This window comes from Vulpes vulpes, chromosome 12 (genome assembly GCF_048418805.1).
Source record: "Vulpes vulpes isolate BD-2025 chromosome 12, VulVul3, whole genome shotgun sequence".
In the NCBI taxonomy this organism is placed as follows: Eukaryota; Metazoa; Chordata; class Mammalia; order Carnivora; family Canidae; genus Vulpes; species Vulpes vulpes.
This window is the reverse complement of record NC_132791.1, coordinates 163,160,848-163,181,904: the sequence shown is the minus strand read 5'-3', so window position 1 is coordinate 163,181,904 and position 21,057 is coordinate 163,160,848. Positions and strand designations below refer to the sequence as shown.

At 48.6% G+C, this 21,057-nt stretch overlaps 1 long non-coding RNA gene across 1 annotated transcript; it reads left to right on the top strand.

Moving 5' to 3' along the window:
• The first annotated feature begins 56 nt into the window (after positions 1-56).
• LOC140594771 (uncharacterized) lies at positions 57-20,446 on the top strand. The gene is made up of 3 exons (XR_011996039.1): positions 57-2,197; positions 7,470-7,534; positions 20,019-20,446. It is a non-coding gene; the product is annotated as an uncharacterized lncRNA (long non-coding RNA).
• Positions 20,447-21,057: the final 611 nt, after the last annotated feature.

Sequence of the window (21,057 nt, the reverse complement as noted above, 5' to 3'; positions counted from 1 at the left end):
CTCCTCCTGCCACCTTCCCCCTTCCTCTCCTCCCCCTCCCCTTGTCTGTCCCCCTCCATTCCCTCCCAGCCCTAGACGGTTGTTTTAGCCGGAATATATGCTCGACACCTACTCCTCCCCATCCCCATCTTTAAAGAAGCCCGAGCCCTCAGATGCTCAGCGAGCTCCTTCCCTCGTCCTTAACCGCCTCCAAAGCTCGTCCGCCCGCGCGAACCCACCGACGGCTCCGGCCGGCGTCCTGCACTCCCCCCGAAGTGTTCTCTTTAAAACTGGGAGCTCTTTATCATTTTAAACTTAAAGAAGTTTAACGAATATTACAGAGAACCCCCCCAACCCTTCGGCCAGATTCTCCACTGTGAACATTTTCTCCATCATTCTTTCTCTCTCCATATATTTTTTCTAAACCATTTGCAAGTAAATTGCAGACATCGTGTCTCCTTATCCCTAAATACTTGGCTGTGTTTTTACCAAGGACAAGGACGTTAATGCAAAGTTAGCAAAAGAAAGACTCTTTTAGGGCTGCTCAGTGACCTCCATATCCGAGCTGCCCAGTCCAATGCCCTGGCAGCATTTGTTGGGCTTGACTTTTTTTAAAAAGATATTATTTATTTATTTATTCATCAGAGGCAGAAAGAGAGAGGCAGAGACACAGGCAGAGGGAGAAGCAGGCCCCATGCAGGGAGCCCAACGTGGGACTCGATCCCAGGTTTCCGGGGTCAGGCCCTGGGCTGAAGGCAGACACTTAATCGCTGAGCCACCCAGGCGTTGGGCTTGACTTTTCTGCTCCTTGGTCTCTCACTCCTCTTCCTCCCCTCTGCCTCTTGTCTCTCACTCCTCTTCCTCCCCTTCCATGGGCTCCTCTCCTGGTTTCCCTCAGAGGTGGGTCTCTCTGTCTCATTTTGCAGACTGTCCTGGAGGGGGCCATGGACTCCCAGGAGGGCAGCTGTCACCCATACTCAAAAGCACTGAATCTGCAGCCCCCCCCCCCCATCTTCTGCTTGAACATCCACAGCTTTCCTGGAACTGATGTCTGAATCCCTCACCGTCCTCCCCCTCACTTGTACACTGGACTCCTCAGAGAACTGGAGTCACTGCTCCTGCTCCACACCCCCACCCCCACGCTCCCTCCCCGGGGCTCTCCAGGCAGAACCTTACCTGGTGAGGTAAAGACAAAGCTGCTTTACTGTGATCAGTTGTTGGTCACCTGGCCTCCTCCTCCTGCCTTTCTTTGTCCCCCTCCTCCATTCCTGCGAACTCCACTTTCCGGAGCCCCTTGCCCACCCATAGTCTTTGCCTGGTCTTGGACGCTGTCTTTAATCAGGTCCTTGCCTTGACTGAAATCACCACCCCCACCCCTCTTCCACCGGGTTCCACAGGGGAATTCTTGGGGTCCCTGAAAAGGTATTCAAATGTCAAGGGAATGGTGAGAATTTTCTGACAAAAGGCTTATAACTTTCATTAATTTTTAAAAAGACTTTGTGCCTCCCCCTAACCCCCAAATAAAACTGCTTGCAGAAGTTCAAATTCCTTATGGGATCTGAGACCATTTACTCTGGGCTCAATCCAGCTTTCCCAGCTCAGTTCCCAGTGCTTCCCAGACTTGCTGGGAAGAATGACCCGAGGCACTGGGTAATAATTCACATCCATTCCTTGGCCCGTCCCCTATGGATTCTGATCCAGAAAGCCTGGTGGTGTTGGGTGGGGGTGGAGGGAGCCCCAGGAATCTGTGTTTAGCAAGGAGGACCTTCTACTGGGGAAACACTGGGCCACAGTCCACCAAGGGCCTTCCTGTGTCCGTACTTTTGGATACAGTGTGGTTTTCTGTGAAATCTGTACCCACTCCACCCCTGCACTGAGAAATTCCTATTTATCCTTCAAAATCCGACACAAATGTCAGCACCTCGGCAGAATTCCCTGATCATTCTTGAGCTGGTGAGGTAAAGACAAAGCTGCTGTGACAAAGAGGCCCCCATAAACCAGTTTAATGGAGAACCATTTCTCTCAGCCTTTTCCATGGCAGTCAGGTGGAGAGGCTGGCAGGGAGGCTGTGCTCACCTGTCTCACTCATCGTGTTTCTGTCATGTTCCAGGGTATTTGACTCATCCCTGGTTGCAGTGAGGTCCCTATCAAGCCTGTTAGCCTAGAGAAGGGGACCGGAAGGGTGAGGGACCATGCCCAGCGTTTGAAAGCCCTACCAGTAAGTGGCACATCTGACTGGAGCTCACATTGGCCAGAGTTTGGTCAAATAGCCCCACCACCTGCAGGGAGGCTGGGAAATGTAGTTTTTATTAGAGGGGGCCTGTTGCTGGCTGTTTGCTCTGTGAGAGACCTGAGCCACACATTTATTAGGCACTTACTGTGTGCCAGACACTTGGATGGCCATTGTCTTACATCACATTTTTTTTTATCACATTTTTTTTTAAGATTTATTTATTTATTCACGAGAGACACAAAGAGAAAGGCAGAGACATAGGCAGAGGGAGAAGCAGGCTTCTCAAAGGGAGCCCGATGTGGGACTCGATCCCAGATCCCAGGATCATGCCCTGAGCTGAAGGCAGACGCTCAACCGCTGAGCCACCTAGGGGTCTCCTACATCGCCTTTTTTAATTTTCACAAGTACTTAACCAACATTAGGATGCCTAGGAAAGGGCTTAGGTGGAATCTAGACTCCCTGAGGCATGTTCTACTGAAGTCCTCCCACTTGGGGTGTTGACTTAGATTCTTTTTTTAACAAAAAGATTTACTTATTTATGAGAGAAATGCTGGGGGGAGGGGCAGAGAGAGAAAGGGAGAGAAGCAGACTGTAAGGAACCCAACGTGGAGCTCAATCTTATGACCCTAAGATCATGACCTGAGCGGAAACCAAGAGTCAGATGCTTAACTGACTGAGCCACCCAGGGCCCCAACTTATTTTCTTTGCATGTCTGCCCCTTTCCCCCACCACCCTGAATATATGTTTAATAAATGTTATGCTAAGTGGACAACCAGGGTGAGATTTTTAAATTAGCTCGGGGAAAATGACATAATGTCACCTCGTTGGCTATTTTTGGCTATCTCCCTGTGTCTACTGGGTGAGAATTAGTTCTTAGGCCCTATAAAAGGTCAGGCAGGGTCTGGACACCTACCTCAGGGATATTATGTGGGATTAGATGAACCCTGGGACCCTTGCAATCCTAACATGTTGTATTTTTCTGCCTCTCAAACACAATAACTGAAAGTGTATTTGATCTTCCACTCGGCAAACCTGTGTTAAGTGCTTCCCCATCTAGGTAGTGAGCACTTAGCCATGTACTAAGGAGGCCCCTGCAACACACATCCTGGGAGGAAAAGATGGGTAGTAAACACGTTACCAAGAAAATAACAACGATGCAGACAGAGATAAGAGCTAGGAAGAACATGAACTAGAATAAGATGAGAATTGCGTGCCTGAGAACTAAGGAAGGCCTCTCTGAGCAGGTGACAATCCAGCAGAGACCTTTATAAGGGAAGGGACAGCCAGGAAGAGCTTTTCTCGAAGAGACACCAAGCCTAGGGCTGGAGTGTCTGAGGTTCCCTCCAGGCAGCCAAGGAGGCAGAGCCACTGGGGAGAGACAGGAAGACAAGTAAGGGCAGGCGGCATGGGGCTGCACAGCCAGAGGTTGGAACTTGTTCTAATGGGCCTACAGGTCTTACTCCACTATGAGCAGGGCAGTGATGGGATTCTACAGAGATTGTTGGACAACTTTCCAGCTGGAAGTGGAACACACAATGGGGAGATTTTTGGACTGTCCTCTAGAGAGCTCATAGAGGCTTCTAGTGGGGTGACAGCAGTGGAGACAAGAGGTGGGGTGTCTTCTGTAGGCGGCCCACAGGCCTTTCTAAGAGTGCTTTTCTCTAGGTAGCTACTGTTCCCTCATCTCTTATGTATTAATACTTAGTTATTATAGTCCCTGGAATAAAGGAATCACAACACAGGACCTCTGTGGTGATCAGTGGGATCTCCTACCTCCCAGGGGCTCTAAGGCTGCATTTCATCTTTGACTTTGCAGATAATACTCATGGTTGGGCTCATCACACTGGCCATAATCACTCTTTGGGTAGTAATCACAGGAGATAATCATGGACATGGGTCCTGCTTCCATCAAGCTCAATCCCATTGGAGAGACAGACAATGAACAAATAAATACACAAAAAAATCTAAAATGACACCTGTGAGGAGAAGTGCACAATGCCAGGAGGAAATATAAGTGGGACTTTTTACCCATCAAGAGCAGTCAAGGAAGGCTCTGAGGAAAGACTACAGGAACTGACACTGGAAGGAAAGAGTGGGGTAGGGGTGGAGAGCAAGTGGAAAGAGTCAATAACATGTGCAGAGGCTCTGGGGCATGAAGGTCAGAGTTCCTTCCAAGAACCTTTACTGAGCAGATAACAATATAGGTAAAAGACTGGGACAAGAGTGAGTGGGTTTGTAGCGGAAGATGGAGGCATTCCTTTACCATTTCTGGGTCATCCTTGAGGATGAGAAAGCAGGTTCGAGCCTTGGAAGCAGAGAGGATTTGATAAAGGCATTCATGAAGCAACATTCCTAGATTCTTCCTGATTTGAGGGAAAGCTCTATTGCTAAAAATGCATACTTAATCTAGATATGGTAAGTTTTATTTGAAGCCAATTGTTTATGTGAATGACTCAACTTCTTTTGAAATTCCCCTACTAGCCCCAAACTAAGAGAACATATAAAACCAGTCTAGCATTTATAAGCACCATGGCACAGATATCCTTGGTAAGATTCCTGAATAATCTCATAAAAGGAGAGGAGGAATGTCCCAGACACTTATTCAGCTATGGTTTTATCCTTGTGAAAATTTCAGAGCAATCCAAAGTCAGCCTAAACTATTCAAAGTCAGTTCAAAGGAGAGCTTTGGTATCTCTAGATCCAGACACCTTGCCTACTAAATTTTTCTTTATTGAAAAAAAGAAAGTGGCCCATTAGGCTGGGGAGGATGAATTACCCACTACAATACAGAGCACTCTCTGCATTATTTTTTTTTTCTTTTCCTATTAACTTGGAGCACCTGAAATCAGTAAATCCAACCTTCCATCCACCCCTGCCCTGCTTTTAAAAAGAGTTCCCTGGGGAGAAATTGCCACATTGCAAAACTTGAGAATGTCTGCCAGTTAGAAAAAAGTTTCTATAACCTGAAGCAATATGTGTGTAAAAGCAAAATCAAAACACAAACAAAAAAGCTGGAGGGAGGGAAGTGCTTAAATACAAATTGCTTTAAAATTAAAATAATTTTTCCTCAAAAAAAGATAACTGGGACCTGATTTAGAAGAGAAGACAAAATACAAACCAAGTCAGGGCACAAATATGAAGATTTTTTTTTTTCTAAAAACACTTCTGATGGAGAAGAGTGGGGGCAGGCAGGTGGGAGGTGCATTTATGCTCAATTTTGTTTTTAAGATTTTTTTTTTAATTTTTATTTATTTATGATAGTCATAGAGAGAGAGAGAGAGGCAGAGACACAGGCGGAGGGAGAAGCAGGCTCCATGCACCGGGAGCCTGATGTGGGATTCGATCCCGGGTCTCCAGGATCGCGCCCTGGGCCAAAGGCAGGCGCCAAACCGCTGCGCCACCCAGGGATCCCTTATGCTCAATTTTGGATGTGTGGCAGTGTTGATACCAAACAGTATCCCATAGCCTTCAAACCTGGGAATTTCTCCCAAGGAAATACTTTGAATGAATAAAGTGAGTTATATGTACATGGATGCTCATTATTTCATTATCTACAATTTTTAAAAAGAAGTTAGAGTTTATTCTGGGGAGAATGGGGTCAGGGTGTTATGTGTGAGTCAAATGATCCAAGTCCATGCAGATGTGGAGGATGGGTTAGGAGTAGGAGGATGGTAGGCAGGGTGGTGGTGAGTTGGTCTAGATAAGAGATCAAGAGGCCTGACTAAGGCTGTAGCCTTGAGGTTAGAGAGGAGAGATTAGTCAAAGAGATACTTAAAGAATTATCTAAATGTGCATAGGGAAATGGAGGGAAAGATTCTGTAATGATACTCAGTTTGAGTGGATGGTAGTGTAACCGAGGAGGATGAGGAAAACAGGTGAATGAGTCTGGTGTCTGCCTGTCTGACTGAGGGCTGGAGTGAAGGGGTGGAGAGAGTAGGCAGTTCTGGGGTATGCTAAGTTTGAGCTATCCATTGGATAGCCCGGTAAAGATGTCCAAGAGGAGGCGATGGAAAATGTGGGGCTGAGAGAGGAAGGTGGCTAGAGATAAAGAACAATAAATAAACGTTTCCCATAAGAAATGTAAGATCATCAGTGGCTTCCTCTTTTTTTTTTTTTTTTTTTTTTTTTTTTTTTTTTTTTATCTTGGTCTTCATCTTGTTCCGTCTTTCAGAGTAGTGGATGCTGTTGACTCTTCTGGACAGTCTCTCCTCCACGACTCCCTGAACACATTCTTCACCTTTCCTTACTTCCGGGCTTGTTTTTTTCCCTTTCATTTTAAAAGTTATTTAAAGTAAATATTTCTCCCCAAGTAATCTATTTTTCCTGTAGAAGAAACCTGGGAAATACAGATCATTAGGGGCACCCAGGTAGGCCAGTGGTTGACTGTCTGCCTTGGATCGGTTTGTGATCCCAAGGTGCTGGGATCAAGTCCTGCATTGGGCTCCCTACAGGGAGGCTGCTTCTCCCTCTGCCTATGTCTCTACCTTTTTCTCTCTCTGTATCTCATAAATTAAAAAAAAAAAATTTAAATCTTAAAAAAATACAGATCTTTAAAAAGAAAAAGTCACCAACCAATTTGGTGTATATCCTTCCAACTCTTAGCCTTCAAGTGCCTCCTGCTAATTGGTTGGGTTTCCTCCCCCATCACAGTACACATTCTTCCAATGGTCATTTATCACAATTAAAACTGAATAATTATTTGCATCATTACTTCTCTTAAAAACTAAGTTTGATGAATGTATTCATATAAACACATTTTTTACCAAAATGAGACCGATTAGTAGGTAATATTTTATGGTGTGTTTTCCTCGTGCATTAATGCATCCTGAGCACTCTTCACGTACTCATGTCAATTTGCAGGAGCCGTTTTGATGCTACCTAGTATTGAATTTAACTGGATGGCTGAGCCCAAATTTATCTCAGTCCGTTACTGGACATTTGAGGTATTTCCAATTTTTCTCTAATCTACTGCTTTCGACATCTTAATAGATAAATCTCCCCCTGCTTCTTTGATTATTTCCTAAAAATAGAATTTCTGGGTCCAAAAATATGCTACATTTTCAACTTTTGATGGAGGTCTACAAATTGTCTTCCAAAAAGTCTACCAATTTACACTTTTACTTTTTTGCTTTATTAAAACTTTTTTCCTATCACAAAAATAGTACATGTTAACTGTAGACAGAATACAGATAAGCAAATCCCAGGATGCTGCTTTATAACCCCTTTTAGGTGAATTCGTCCTGTATTTGTCTAATAGATGCCCTCGGGAGGTAGACTCTGGCTGGAGGTACAAAGTCACCGCTACTGGCTGTGTGACCTTAGGTGAGTTACTAAGCCCCAGGCTTCTGTTACTCACCTGTAACATGGCAGCATGGACACGTTGTCATAAGGATGCATGATAAGCATGTGCTTGGCATGTTGTAAATTCTCAAGCTAGTTTCCTATAATTCTGTTTGCACCTTGCTTTTCTATCCTGGTTATACAGACAAGCATCTTCCCTTTGTACCAAGTGGATACTTCTAGCTCCAATCTTTGACATAAGTGCCCTAACTCCAAATACAGTCAACACCACCTGTGGCATTTTGCTGGCGTCATTTTCATTTGGTTCCAGCCAAACTAGTTACGAGTTCCTCCTTCCCCCTGCCTCCCCCTGACTTACCCACTGCCATCTGTCCTCCGAGGCACCCAGGCAGAAACCACCAGAACATCGCCTTCCCCTCCCACAGTTCGCTGGGTTTCAACTCTGTCATTCCACTATGCTGCGTAGGACTGGAGTCAGACAGAACTTGGTTGAACCCTGGCACTGCTGCCCACATACTGTGTGACCACAAGCAGCTGCTTTCCTTCTGTGGGACCTAAGCTTCATCTGTAAGATGGGCTGATAGCAGCCCTGCCACTTAGGTGAAGTAAGAGGTAGGTGCTTAGCATCTCAAAAGGGGGAGTTGTGGTTAGCATCGTTATCCTTATCATCACCCTCTAGTGCTCCCTGGCCTTCATTATGGGGCAGGCCCAACCCCAGCCCACTCACAGCACTGATGGGGCCTCCAGACCCACCCCCACCTTCAGCCTTTCTTAGGCCGAATTCCAGCGTGCCGCCAGGATGACCTCTCCGTGGCTTGACTGGAGCGTCTGACTCTGCTCAAGACTCTCCATGGTTCACAATCACCAGCAAACTAAAGCCTGAATTGTCCTAGCACGGTTTCCACTGTCCGGGGTCTGTTTCTAGCCTGGGCACTCCTCTGCCTGCACCCCGCCCTGCCTGGCTTCCAGCTCCCCATCTCTGCGTCAACCTTGTGTCTGTCTTCTCACATTCTGTGATGGCCCTACCGCTGGGACAACACTGTTCCCCACCATCCCCAGCCTGCCTCCTGGAATTGGTCTTCTCTGACCAGCTCCTAGAACATTCTACTCCCCTCCTCCTCACCGCACACGTGACGTGCCCTTCCCTGTGTGACGTGGAGGATGACACTGGGCCCTTCTTGACAACAGAGGCCCTCTTGATTCACCTCTGCATCCACCACCCCTGCCCCTGGCTCCCTCCCCAAACCCTCAATATTTGTTTGTTAACAGCACTGTTAATAAATAACATTCTTCTGGGATTTAGACGAACAAAAGTTTACCCACCGGCCAAAGGTTTTACAGAGATCATCTACCTGCCCTGTGACTTAGATGAAAAGGACAAAGAAAGGCCAAGACGGCAGCACCCCTCAGCAGAGCTCATGTGTCCATAGACCCCACACACACACACGCGAGCTGGGACGCACGTGTGCAGCGACTGTGCCAGTGCGGGTTGTGCAGCACGTGGGGTGAGCCTGAGAGGTCCGTCCTGTGTGCCCTTCTGAGCCACACGAGGGCAAGAGAGCAGTCGTGCAAGGCTTGCCCGCTGTCCCGCTGGGGCAGGGCGAGAGCGCCCTACAGAGGGAGGGGTGCGGCTCCGCACTCCCCCTCTCTGTCCCAGAGGCATGTTAAGTTTCAAGGAAATCTGTTTCGTCCTGTTGAGGAAGATGATGCAACCCGGCTAGAAAGGAAGTGGGGAGTTGCCTTACTACTACAAGCTAAGGAATGTCACGTCGCTCTGGTGTTCTTCACATTCCCAGAAATATGTCTTAGTTGAAAAGGAGGTGGATGACTCAATGTTGGCCCCGCTTTCGACAGATTAACTGCGGAGCCCCAGCGGTGCTAACGAGGCCAGGCCCGCAGAAAGTGCAGTGGGTGTGGGTTGCCAGGACCACCGCGGGTCCCCGCATCTGGGGGCTGCTGTGGCCCAGGGCGTGTGGGGCCCAACCAAGTAAACACAGGACAGTTTTTCTCCAAGCTGGGGTAAGGGGCCCTCGGTCCATGTTGCCTTCATGTGACTCTAAGCTATCTAAACGTGCCTGACCAGGCGCCCTGAATTCAGTCATGGTGCTGATTATTTGCTTTGCAGAATTGGGTGTGTGTGTGTGTGTGTGTGTGTGGTGGGGGGGAGTCTGTCCTTAGAACAGGTTCCTGTAATATGATTCCTCTCCTTTTCAGAGAATTTGGTGCTTTATTCTAACTTGGCTATTCCTTCCTGGTCTCCATATCCCCTCCCTCCCCCATCCTCCAAATTAAACCTTTTTCTTGTAGAAAGACCTGGAAAATTATTTCAAGGGCAAGAATTTGGCAACTATCCCTGAAAACAAAGCACATGCTTTGCAGGGGTTTTATAATGTTCCAGAGAGCAGCCACCTGTTCCTTCCCACCCACCTCCGGGAGCCTGGCCATGGGGCCAGTGAACCGTGAGACAGGACCAGTGGCCAGCTTGCACTGCAGAAGCTCTGGGTTTCTCAGGGGCCTCCTCTGACCCGCAGTCCACATGCACCCCATCTGCATCCTGCCAGCCTGTTTGTTGGTAGTCACAGTTCCAAGGCCAATAGCCAAAAGCAATGCTGAGCTGTGGGTGCCTCCCAGGCTCGGTTTACAAACTTAAATTTCCAAACACACATTTGCCCACCTGGAAGAGAGAAAACTCAGATTACCCAAGGTTTCCAATAAGAACGGCACATCCACCAAAGGCGAGGAAGTGCAACACCAGCTCTGAAGAATCCTTGAGATTCCACCAAACAACAACTGGTGATGAGAAGTCAGGAAAGAGGTGACGGTTATAGCCCTTTACATTGTACAGCCAGGGAATACGTCTCCTAAACTCACTATCATGGAAACTTCCTGCTCCAAGACTCAATACTTTTTGCCCACATGGCAACTAAACTGATAAAGGGCCAGCCCTTCTGTATCACCCACCTTGGTGGTGGGCCTGGATGTGAATGTGGGGCAGTGGCCTGAAGGCCACAGGCCAAAGGCTTAGAGCTAGACAGACCAGGAATGACTTCCAGCTCCCTGTTTTCTGGCTGTGAGAGTCAGAGTCCATTTCTTAGCCTCTCTGGTTTTACTCACTGTATCTGAAGACTTAGAAATAAATAGCACCTGTCTCATTTGGTTGTGAACAGGACACAATAACTTCCTAATTTTTCAAAGTGCCTGAAATAGTGCCTGGCACACACATCACGATGCTTGGCAAATAAATAGATGCCAAGATTCCCTCCTTGGGGAGGGGAGGTGGTGTTTTTAGATGTGGGGTTCTCCATCTTAGGTCTTCATGGCCTGAGTCTTGCCTCGTAGAGTCTCAGGGCGAAATCCCACAGCCCTACCAGAACTAAGTGTAAAACACCGATGGATCCCAGCAAAGAGCAGGGAAATCAGAGTCCAGGTGAGACTCAGAAGGCACAGAAAGGAAAGTCTGCCGTCAAAGATGCTGTCCTGAGGGGCAAAGCTTGTATGGACCGAATGAAAGATTGGAATGGTGGGGAAGGGACAGTTTGCAGCCTGCAAACTGCCCCTTCCCCACTTCTCAGAAGAGTGCACCTTCTAAGGGGAAATCAGCTTTTAGAGACTGTATTAGTCACCTCTTCCAGACACCTGCTGAGACAGAGTCCACCCCAAATCTGTCATTGCCTGGGCCATGATGGGCAAGAGCTGAAGATCCCGTAGGAAATGCTGTAGCCAAAGGCTATAGGAAGAAAGGTGGACCCTACCTGAACTGAGCCTGTCACCCCTGGGGCCATCACACCTGGTCCTGCTTCCTGGTGGTGCGGCAGTAAGATATACAGGATCCTGTGCTCAGAGGGGACCCGTGCACGGGGTTTAATGATCTGCAATCACGGTCTTGAACTTAAAATTTTATCGCTGACCTTGTGGTTGGTAAGTGAAGTTCCATGGGATGATGGAGTATGTGCTAGGGGCTTGGAGCCTCACAGAAGGTCACAACTGCCCCTTCCCTGTCCCCTGGTGTCCTGGGGGACCCAGATCCCCTTCTCAGCCCCTATTGAGAAACCACTGACACCCTTTGCCCCCAGTGGGGTCTGGCCCAGGTGACTTGGAGCATCCCCATCAACACATACACACACACAGTCTGAGGACAGGGCTCCCAAGCATGGGTGCTGTGTTCCCAGTGAGGTCTGCATGGATCTCCCCACTTTCCATCTGAGGGGAGTATACTCATTAAATAGCAAATTTTTAAAAATGTTGGGAGAGAGACCACAGAAAAAAAAGCAAAGCTTTTTTTCTCCTTTTTGAATATGGAATTCTGCATCTTTGTTTTGCACTGCCTCCCCCTGCTGTGATATTAGCAGCCCTGCTTCTGGCCATAATTCCCTCCCATGTGGACATCTCATGTCAGCTGGAGATGCTAGCCAGGTGGACCAGGTCAGGTTCCTGCATTTCAGAGTTTTGTGTGTTACAAAGCAGAGGGTAAGCTCTCCTGTCATCTAGAGGCCATGTGGAGTGGTGAGTGGGGCCACTTGACCCACTCTGTGGGGTCTTTGTAATTCTGGGGGCTTTGTAGTCCGGGGGGCTTGTCACCTGCCCAAGCCTGACTTCCTTGCCTGTGAAGATATTAGGCAATATGATTTTCAAAATCTTTTCTGTCTCTAAAAATACCTGATGATTCTGGGTACATGGTAAGACCCATTTCCCGTGAAATGGCTCATTTTCTGTGAAAATCCAGTGCAGTAGATAATACAGGATCCTCCAGTATCCTGGCAACAAAGGTTTGCTTTTTCTTTTTTTATAATTATTGGTCGTGGGTAAACAACAGAAGGGGACCTATATTTGAAATGCCATTCCATGATCCAGATTTATTGTATAAAATAAAATATTTTTAAAAGAAATAAATAGATAAATAAATAAAGTCTTATTATTGGGAAGTGGATTGAAAATAGGAACCTTAATTTATCGTTGTATCCTACATTAGCTACTGCATCATGTCGATGCCAGAGCCCACCACGGGCTGCTGATTGACAGCTGCTCAAGGTGTGTAAACACTGGAGCCTACATAGTTATTGTTCTCCAGAAGACCACAGAAATACGTCTAGAAAGGGTATAAGGAAGTGCAAGATTGGTAGCTGAAGTGTCCCCTTCCAGATCAGCAGGTAAACCCTCAGTCTTCCAGGAAAGAAAGTACTTGCCCTTCTCCATGTCCACCACCATGACACCTTTGGCACGCTGCGCTTCTACTGCGTCCGGGGAAAACCTTTTCTGGGCTGCAAATGAACAAGTCAGCCCGTCCAAAGTGATGTGGGAAATGTGAGCCACATCTGAGGTCTGGGACCTCTTCCTCTACCCAAATCTGTGGCAGACAATTTTCCACCCATAAGAAGGAGACTCATATTTGAAATTCCTGGTTACTTTTTCTTCTCCGTAAAGTGGGTCATAGATTCTAAGAAACACTGTTACCACCTTATTGAACACATACCCATAAATTCTAAAATCTGGGATTGAAAGTTAGTACACGCACCGGAGCCCTCAATGTTTGCCCGTGAGAGTTCCATATTATGACAAACACTCCCTACACTGGAGACTGTTTTTGTTTGTACAGTGAGAAAGGGGTTTGGATGACATGGAGGATCTCACCATTCCTACCTGCATCTTCTGATGTGATGAATTACCCTTTGTTGTGAGAATGTTATAGTTCTTTGTTTTTTGCCAGAGACCAGTGTTCTAAAACACCTCATGGGGCCCCGGCAGGCAAGATTGTCTTTTGGGATAGAACATAGTTGGGATTTCAGAAATCCTGTGACTTCAGAGTGTCAGGCTGGCCCAGGAAAAGGGCCAGACAGCTGTGGGAAAAGAATCTAAGGGGGGAAGATAATCATCAGGAAAATTAACAAAAGGCTTCAGATTGTGTCATAACAACAGATGCTGAAAATGGTTAAAATCACACATGCTGTTATTCCTTCTGGTTCAAACGCTCCCCTAAAACAGTGGAATTAGTAACAAAGGACTCTCCTCCTCTCCTCTGATTGAAGCTGGGCAGCAAGTTCAAGATGTCTTGAAAGAAAGCGAGAAGAAAAGCTTCCCTTTCAGCTCTCAGGAACCTGCAATCTCATAGCAGGTGTGGTAATCGGGGGCAAACATTTGATGGAAAGCGAGAAGCAACTCCCTTCGCTTCAAAGATGGGATTGGTTGAGACCCTGAGGGTTGCTGAGCTAGGATGGAGCCAGTTCCAGGTCCCACACTTTTCCCCCATTCACACATTCTGGAAAGATGACCAGACCTTCTTGTACAGGAGTTTTCCCAAATGCAAAATCAGAAAAAAAAAATCTTTTTTTTTTTTAAAGATTTTATTTATTTTTTCATGACACACACACACACACACACACACACACCCAGAGAGAGAGAGAGAGAGAGAGAGAGAGAGAGAGAGAAAGGCAGAGACACAGGCAGAGGGAGAACAGGCTCCACGCAGCGAGGCTGACACGGGACCCGATCCAGGGTCTCCAGGATCACGCCCCCTGCCAAAGGCGGCGCTAAACGGCTGAGCCACTGGGGCTGCCCAGAAAAAAATATCTTAACCCATTTTGTAGAATGATTGCAGGGAAAGCACGCTGTCAGTAGTAATATTTGAGAAGGACTTTACTCGTAGCTAATCGTTGCATAAATGCTACGATTGCCAGGCCCCGGGCGAAGCCTGCCTGGTGAAAGCTGCAGCCTCCAGCTCACCTGCAGCCAGTTCACCTGCGTGGAATCTCTTGCCAGACGATAGTCAATGTCCCATTCGGGGGCCTTAGTAACATAAAGCATATGGAACCCAGAATATGCATTCACGCATCCCTTGGCCCATCTGAGAAATTCTTTTTATTTTATTACGTACACAGTCTCCTCCTTCCTTTGATCATGAATCAGAACCTTTTAGAGCTAGAAGGAGTTATAGGGATATTCTAGCAGTTTCTCATTTTACCAACCACAGGTCCTGGAACTGAGCAGTACCAAAGTTTTCTGACTCAGAGCATTGTTAGAGGAATCACCTAGCTCAACGCAATTGCAGCCTAAGGGCATCAGCCGTGCTCACGATTCCCACCGCAGGGCGAACATAAGCACATTCTTCCTTGGACTTTGCTGCACTGTGTTTTATTATAGAAACACCCTTGCCGGCGGGATGCCAGAAGGCCACTCTCAGGATGGGACCCTCGGTCTGTGGATGGAAAAGGTCGGTCAGCCACGGTCTGTGATTTTGCGAGTTAGCACATTGTGATCTTCCCCACAGTCTTATGAAACAGGCATCCACAGAAAAATGCAGGTCAGAAGTAGAAGCAACTTCTCCCAATGGTGGGAGGTCAGGCTTGAAGCCCAGATTCCAAAGGCTTGCCCTCTTGCCACTTCCCCTAAAGCATTATCAGAGAAGCTGTCCTGGACAGGTGACCAAGGCAAGCACTCGGCCTTAGGGAGAAGTCTGGGCTGGACTCCTGAAACTGGAGGGTGGGTTGGAAGGAACAGGCAAGGAGCCAGTTTACAGACCCTGTCCCCAAGGGGGCAGAACTACGTGGATGCTAAGGCTGGGGGTGTGGGCCCTGACGTGGCATGTTTCCCTTGCCCTCTGCCCTGAGCAAACCCAGCCCCGGGCTACCTGTTGACTGATGGGGCCTTGCCTCTGCAACGTAGCAGCCCTCCTGACCTCCACTGGGGTGTTTTATGCTGAGTCAACTGCCTTGCAAACTCCTTTCAGCACACAGCAGCTGGTCACCGAGCTGGAGCATGGAGCCCCTTCCTGGACACCCCCCGAGGTATAAGCAGGGGAGTCAGGCAGCTGACTCCTGCAGCCTGCCTCTCTCACTTCCCAGCCGCATCAGCTTGGGCAGGTCACTAAGCCTCTGTGTGTCTCAGTTTCTTCATCTGTGAAATGGAGAACATAACAGGTGATAGATAACTGGACCCATCTCATGGTGCCGTTTGAACAGGAAATGAGTCAAGTCCACCTGGAAGTGCTAGAAATGGAGCTGGCGCATAGTAGGTGCTCAGAGCAGATGCCTCTCATTGGTTTCTGCGCACACGGATCAGGGCACCGGGCAGCGCTCCCCTGAAGGGACCTCACCAGGACCTCGTCCAGGCTGAGGACACACTGTCTTCTGAGTCAGGCCATTCCATTTTTGGACCGCTCTGACTAAGAACATTCTTCCTTATGTTCAGCCAAGTCCACCTCCCTGCAACTCCCACTCACTGGTCCCAGCTCTGCCAGAAGGCAAATGTCAAAAAAATATTCTTGAAAGAGAGGACATAGAAGGTAAATAATAATGAAAGAATTGGGTTGAGGGATTACAGTCTCTCCCCCAGCCATTCCCACAGCCAAGCACAGCCTGGGGGGCATCAGACCTTTGAGTGACATTTGAAAATCCACAGAGGTTCTAAGTTCTTCTGTGCTTCCTTTAGAAATGCATGAAACAACTTCTTTCTCCCTGTTTTCCAGACCTGAGTGTGCTGTCAGATTGCCATGAGACCAAGTGAAAAGTCACTCCAAGTGTGCAAAGGTGACAGTCACAAGGGCTAGAGAGCTATGACCCGACCTCACTTAATACGTGCCGTCCGCCCCGTAATCACTGTCCATCCAGGGGTGTGGCCCAGGAGGCGGTGACGCGTGGCAGGCCTCCTGTTTGCGGAGCCCTTCTGGCGTCAGGTGTAAAATCACGGCCGGTGTGTCCATTTCCCGCCTTCCGCGGCGTGTACTCCAATGAAGGATAAATGCACACATCTTTATCTATGTAGATTGGCAGCTTAGCTCCCCAGTGACTCTTGTTAAAAATGATTCGAAATAGAGTCTTTCAGTGCTGCAAGAGGAGAAGGTTCTGGAGACCTGTTGCACAACACTGTGAAGTAGATTGAAGGCTACTGAGCCACATACTTAAAAATGACTCGGAGGGTGAGTCCAGTGCTATGCGCTTCCTACCATGATAGAAATGTATAAATCATTAAACGTATTAGAAAAAAAATGACTCGAGCATTTCAAGAATAAATCAGTGAAAACTCAGGATACATGTTGGGACCCCTCTCGGCTGCACTAGGGCAGGGCAGGAGTGACTTTGGTCCACAGCTCTTGGTGGTGGGACTGTTATATTGTGTTTCTAAACCAAATGTGATCTGGCTCTGAACCCTTACAGGACCAGGCAGGTGGCAGGATCGGTCAGTAGTCGGGCATTTTGTGCCTCCAAGGGCTCATCCAAGGATCCAGAACAAAACAGAGGGGCCCCATCTTTCGTCCCTGGCCTCTGGGGCCGCCTCTCCCCATCATCTATGGCTGAGCAGTGCTATAGCCTCTCAGGTTTTGTGGACCCCGGCTTGTGAGAGCTCTCCAAGGACTTGACCCCAGAGACCCTCCGTGCTCTTCTCAATGTCGAAGGGCCCGCTCTCCGCTCCCAGTGTGCCTGTCCCAAAACCCCACAGGTCCCCCTGCACACAAGCTCTCTGTCACATTGCCCTGTCACCACCCATGAGACAATCCATTTTATCTCCCTCCTGGAGCCCCAAACAAAAAAGCTTCTTAGCCTAATACCCCATCCCTCTCCTGGGGATACTGTAAGAAGTTCAGGCCTCTTAAAGGGGTTTCGGGGGGTAAGTGGTCTGCACCTCCCTGGTGCTTTCACCAGGGTAGAATCAACACAGGCTAACAGATACCCAGGATGTGGGTCTATCCTCAGTCCTCACCAGGTCACATTAAGGCCCTCAGTGCTTAGAAGGCCACGTGACTCCATCTCTGGGTCTCCAGTGACAACTCAGAGCGTGCCTTCTGGGCAGGACGGTTCCAGGGATTCTGGTGGTGTCCCGGGGAATCAGGCTCCGGGCAGGGACCAGGCCTGGTGTCTGGCAGGTAGGGGCCCATCAGCCTGGATTTCTTAAGGCTCAGAAAGAAAACCCTGTGTTTGACTCAGACAACGGTTTGCGTTTCCCGTGTTTTAAATATTAACTGGGACCACTGCCATCTCCTCCCCCCAGCTGGATCCTTCGTCCCTTGAAATCGGGCAAATGAAACTAGTGGAGTCCTCCTGGCCTCCTGGCCTCCTGCCGTGGCTCTGTGGCTCCGTGGTTCTGGGGCTCACTCCCTGTAGGGCTAAGCTCCCGCGGCCTCTGGGGCACAGAAGCATCTGGCTCACCTCCTCCTGCCTTCTTCCTCTTTCATCACGGCACACAGTGGGGGGCCAAGGTCCTGGCCTTGGACCTCTGTCCTCCCACCCTCCTGGGTCACAACCGCTGGTTTACTGAGGGCATGAACTCTCTCCTGAATCAACAAAGGGGCACTGACTCAGCGTGCAAGCGGCTGTCTGGGCACCGGACCCTCCCTCTGCCCGCATCCCTGGCTCCGCCACCTCGGCGCAAACTAGGGGTCCCCTCCTCACTCACCCAGCCCCTCAGGGTTCCAGTCACAGGAGCCCCCAGGGGACACAGGGCTGGCCGCCCTACCAGGTCACCCTTTTACCCACCTGCCACTTTCTTCCTTGCAAATGCCCAGCTCCAGCTCCTAAAATCAGAGCCTTTTGTTCGCCTCCACCACCTCTGTCCATCTGCTGCTGGAAAACACCGACTGGCAAAGGGAAATTGAACCCGTAGGGGGCTCTCCCCTGAGGAGGCCGCACACCCCTAACTGGGGGGCTGCAGGAACAAGGGGCTTGGCAATGTGCTCAGTCAACTCCGCACAGTCTCTTGGGAGCCTTCCCTTTCTCCTGGGCACTTCCACAACCTTGGATACTACCCAGTGTTGTTTCCCCAGCTGAGACTCAGTCTCCAGCAAGTGTTTTACTGAGCACCTGCTATGCGCCAGGCGCTGGGGTAGGCAGCCCCAAAGGGTGATGGTGAGTGGGAGGGGACGGCCGTCACTGGGTGCTCACTGTGTGCCAGGCACTGTCCTGTGCACGTCACATATCCCATTAATCCTCACAATGGGCCCATCTAGTCCTCAGAAAACGCCCATGAAATGAGTGCTCTCATCATCCGGTGTCACAGATGAATGGATGACAGAGCTGCCCGAGGTCATGCAGCCAGTGGGTGGAGAGGTCTGCAGGGATCACAGGAGTCCTCTGCCCGTGTCCCTGGAGAGTACCTCCCACAGAGGGAGAGGCAGTAAGGGAGAGGGTGGACAAAGAGGTGGCCCCCAGCCCAGGGCAGGAGGGCGGTCGGAGGGGACCAGGACACAAGGAGGCCCGGGGGATGGAGGTGTACGTGGAAGAGCCGTGAGCCAGAGAACCTAGGGGCTAAGCGCTCTCTACTGTTCTGGATCAGGTCCCGGATGCGAGAGGCCATAAGGGATGGTATTGGGACAGTTGGTGCAATTTGAATATGGACTGTGGATTGGATGATAGCTTTGTCAAGGCAAAGTTTCCTGGTTTTGATCATTGTGTTGTGGTTGTGCACAAGATTGTTTTTGTTAGGGAATACACACTGTGGTGTGCGGGACACAATGCCTGCTTCTTAGTCTCAAATGGTTCAGAGAAAACATGTACTTATATGTGTGTATATGTCTATATGTGTGCCTGTAGGTGTGCATTTGGGTGTGTGTGTGGCTATATGTGTGTGTGCATTTGGATGTTGTGTGTCTATGTGTGTGTGTGTTTAGGTATGGGGTGTGTGTTTGGGTGTGCACGTGTGTGTGTGTGTGTGTGTGTGTGTGTGTGTGTATCTAGAGAGCTGGAAAGAGAGAGAGAGACAACGATACAGCAAACAGGCAAAGTGTGAATGAATGAATCTGGGTAAAGGGTATAGGGGAGTTCCTTGCACTAGTCTTGCAACTTTTCAGCAAATTTGAATTATTCTAGAACACAAAGTTACCAAGAATATATGACTTAAACAGTAGTACAGGAAATTATAAAAACCAAATAAACTCTATCAGATACGTTAAAGGGATTGCCTACTGGGAGGAGGGGGTACAGGTGGAAAAGGATAAAAATGGAGGCACTAAATGGAAGAAAGGAATAAAAAGAAGGGCAGAGAGAGAGAGAGAGGGAAGGACAGAGGAAAGGAAGAAAGAGGAATAGGATGGAGAAAGGGATTGAGGGAAGGAAGGAAGGAAGGTGAAAGAAAGGAAGGAAGGAAGGTAGGTAGGAAGGAAGGAGGGTGGAAGGAAGGAAGGAAGGAAGGAAGGAAGGAAGGAAGGAAGGAAGGAAGGAAGGAGAAAGTCTGGGTCCTTGTAGCTCATTCCTGAGTGCACTCATCCTCCTGACACCACCTTTCCATATCTGGAGGATGGCTCCCAAATCCTCATCCCCAGCTGGTCAAGTGTGCCAATCCTGCATGCAGAGTTGTTTGGTACAGGACACCTCCTGGGCACCCTACTGTTAACTATGATTCACAACCCAAATTGCCTTTCCCCCTTTGTCCCTTTGACCTTGCTTTGCCCCTGTTTTGCCCCAGGGCCAGCGCCACCCCCATGGCTCCAGCTCCCTCTCCTTCTTCCCTTCATCCAGGTTGCAGCCACATCTTATTCTTTCTTCCTCTGATCTGCTCCTCTCCATCTTCCTTTCTGTCCCAGTGCCCGGAACCTCGCCCAGGCTTGCTGCTATGGCCTCGCTCCTGGGTGCACGTCCCCCACTCTGTGCATCTGCAGTTCAGGGACATTTGCGACCAGCCCAACTTCCCTGGCACACTGCTGTTCTCCTGGAGGTCAAGAAGGGGCCTCGATGTCCATCGAAAGATAAATGGATAAAGAAGATGTGGTCTATGTACACAATGGAATATTACTCAGCCATTAGAAACGACAAATACCCACCATTTGCTTCAACGTGGATGGAACTGGAGGGTATTATGCTGAGTGAAATAAGTCAATCGGAGAAGGACAAACAGTGTATGTTCTCATTCATTTGGGGAATATAAATAATAGTGAAAGGGAATATAAGGGAAGGGAGAAGAAATGTGTGGGAAATATCAGAAAGGGAGACAGAACATGAAGACTCCTAACTCTGGGAGGCGAACTGGGGGTGGTGGAAGGGGAGGAGGGCGGGGGTGGGGGTGAATGGGTGACAGGCACTGGGGGAGACACTTGATGGGATGAGCACTGGGTGTTATTCTGTATGTTGGCAAATTGAACACCAATAAAAAAATAAATTTACTATATATATATATAAAAAAAGAATACACTCCAAAGCAGTCCATTCCTCTCCTGTCTCTGATTCTTTCACAAATATTTGTTTCAACTTCCAACTTTATCAAAAGTCCTTGGAAGCAGGTACTGCTCCGACCTGGGACACCAATTGTCCCTTCTGCAGTGCCTGGCAGTGGGAATATAATAGACACTTGATCCATAAACGGGTTCTTCCTTATTTCTGAGTAATTCAGTTATACCAATGCTCATCTTATGTATTTGGGATGACAATGAAAGAGAATAAAGGACAGGATCAGGACCCTAGAGCAGTTTGGGTGTCCCCATGTCAGGGACAATAGTGTCCCCATGTCAGGGACAATAGCCCTTGGGATCACTCACAAGGCTCTGCCAAAAAACTGCCCTGGGAGAACTAAAGGCCAATTCTGGGGCAGCTCTGTATTTTCAAGTTCCCAATAAAACTCAAATATGG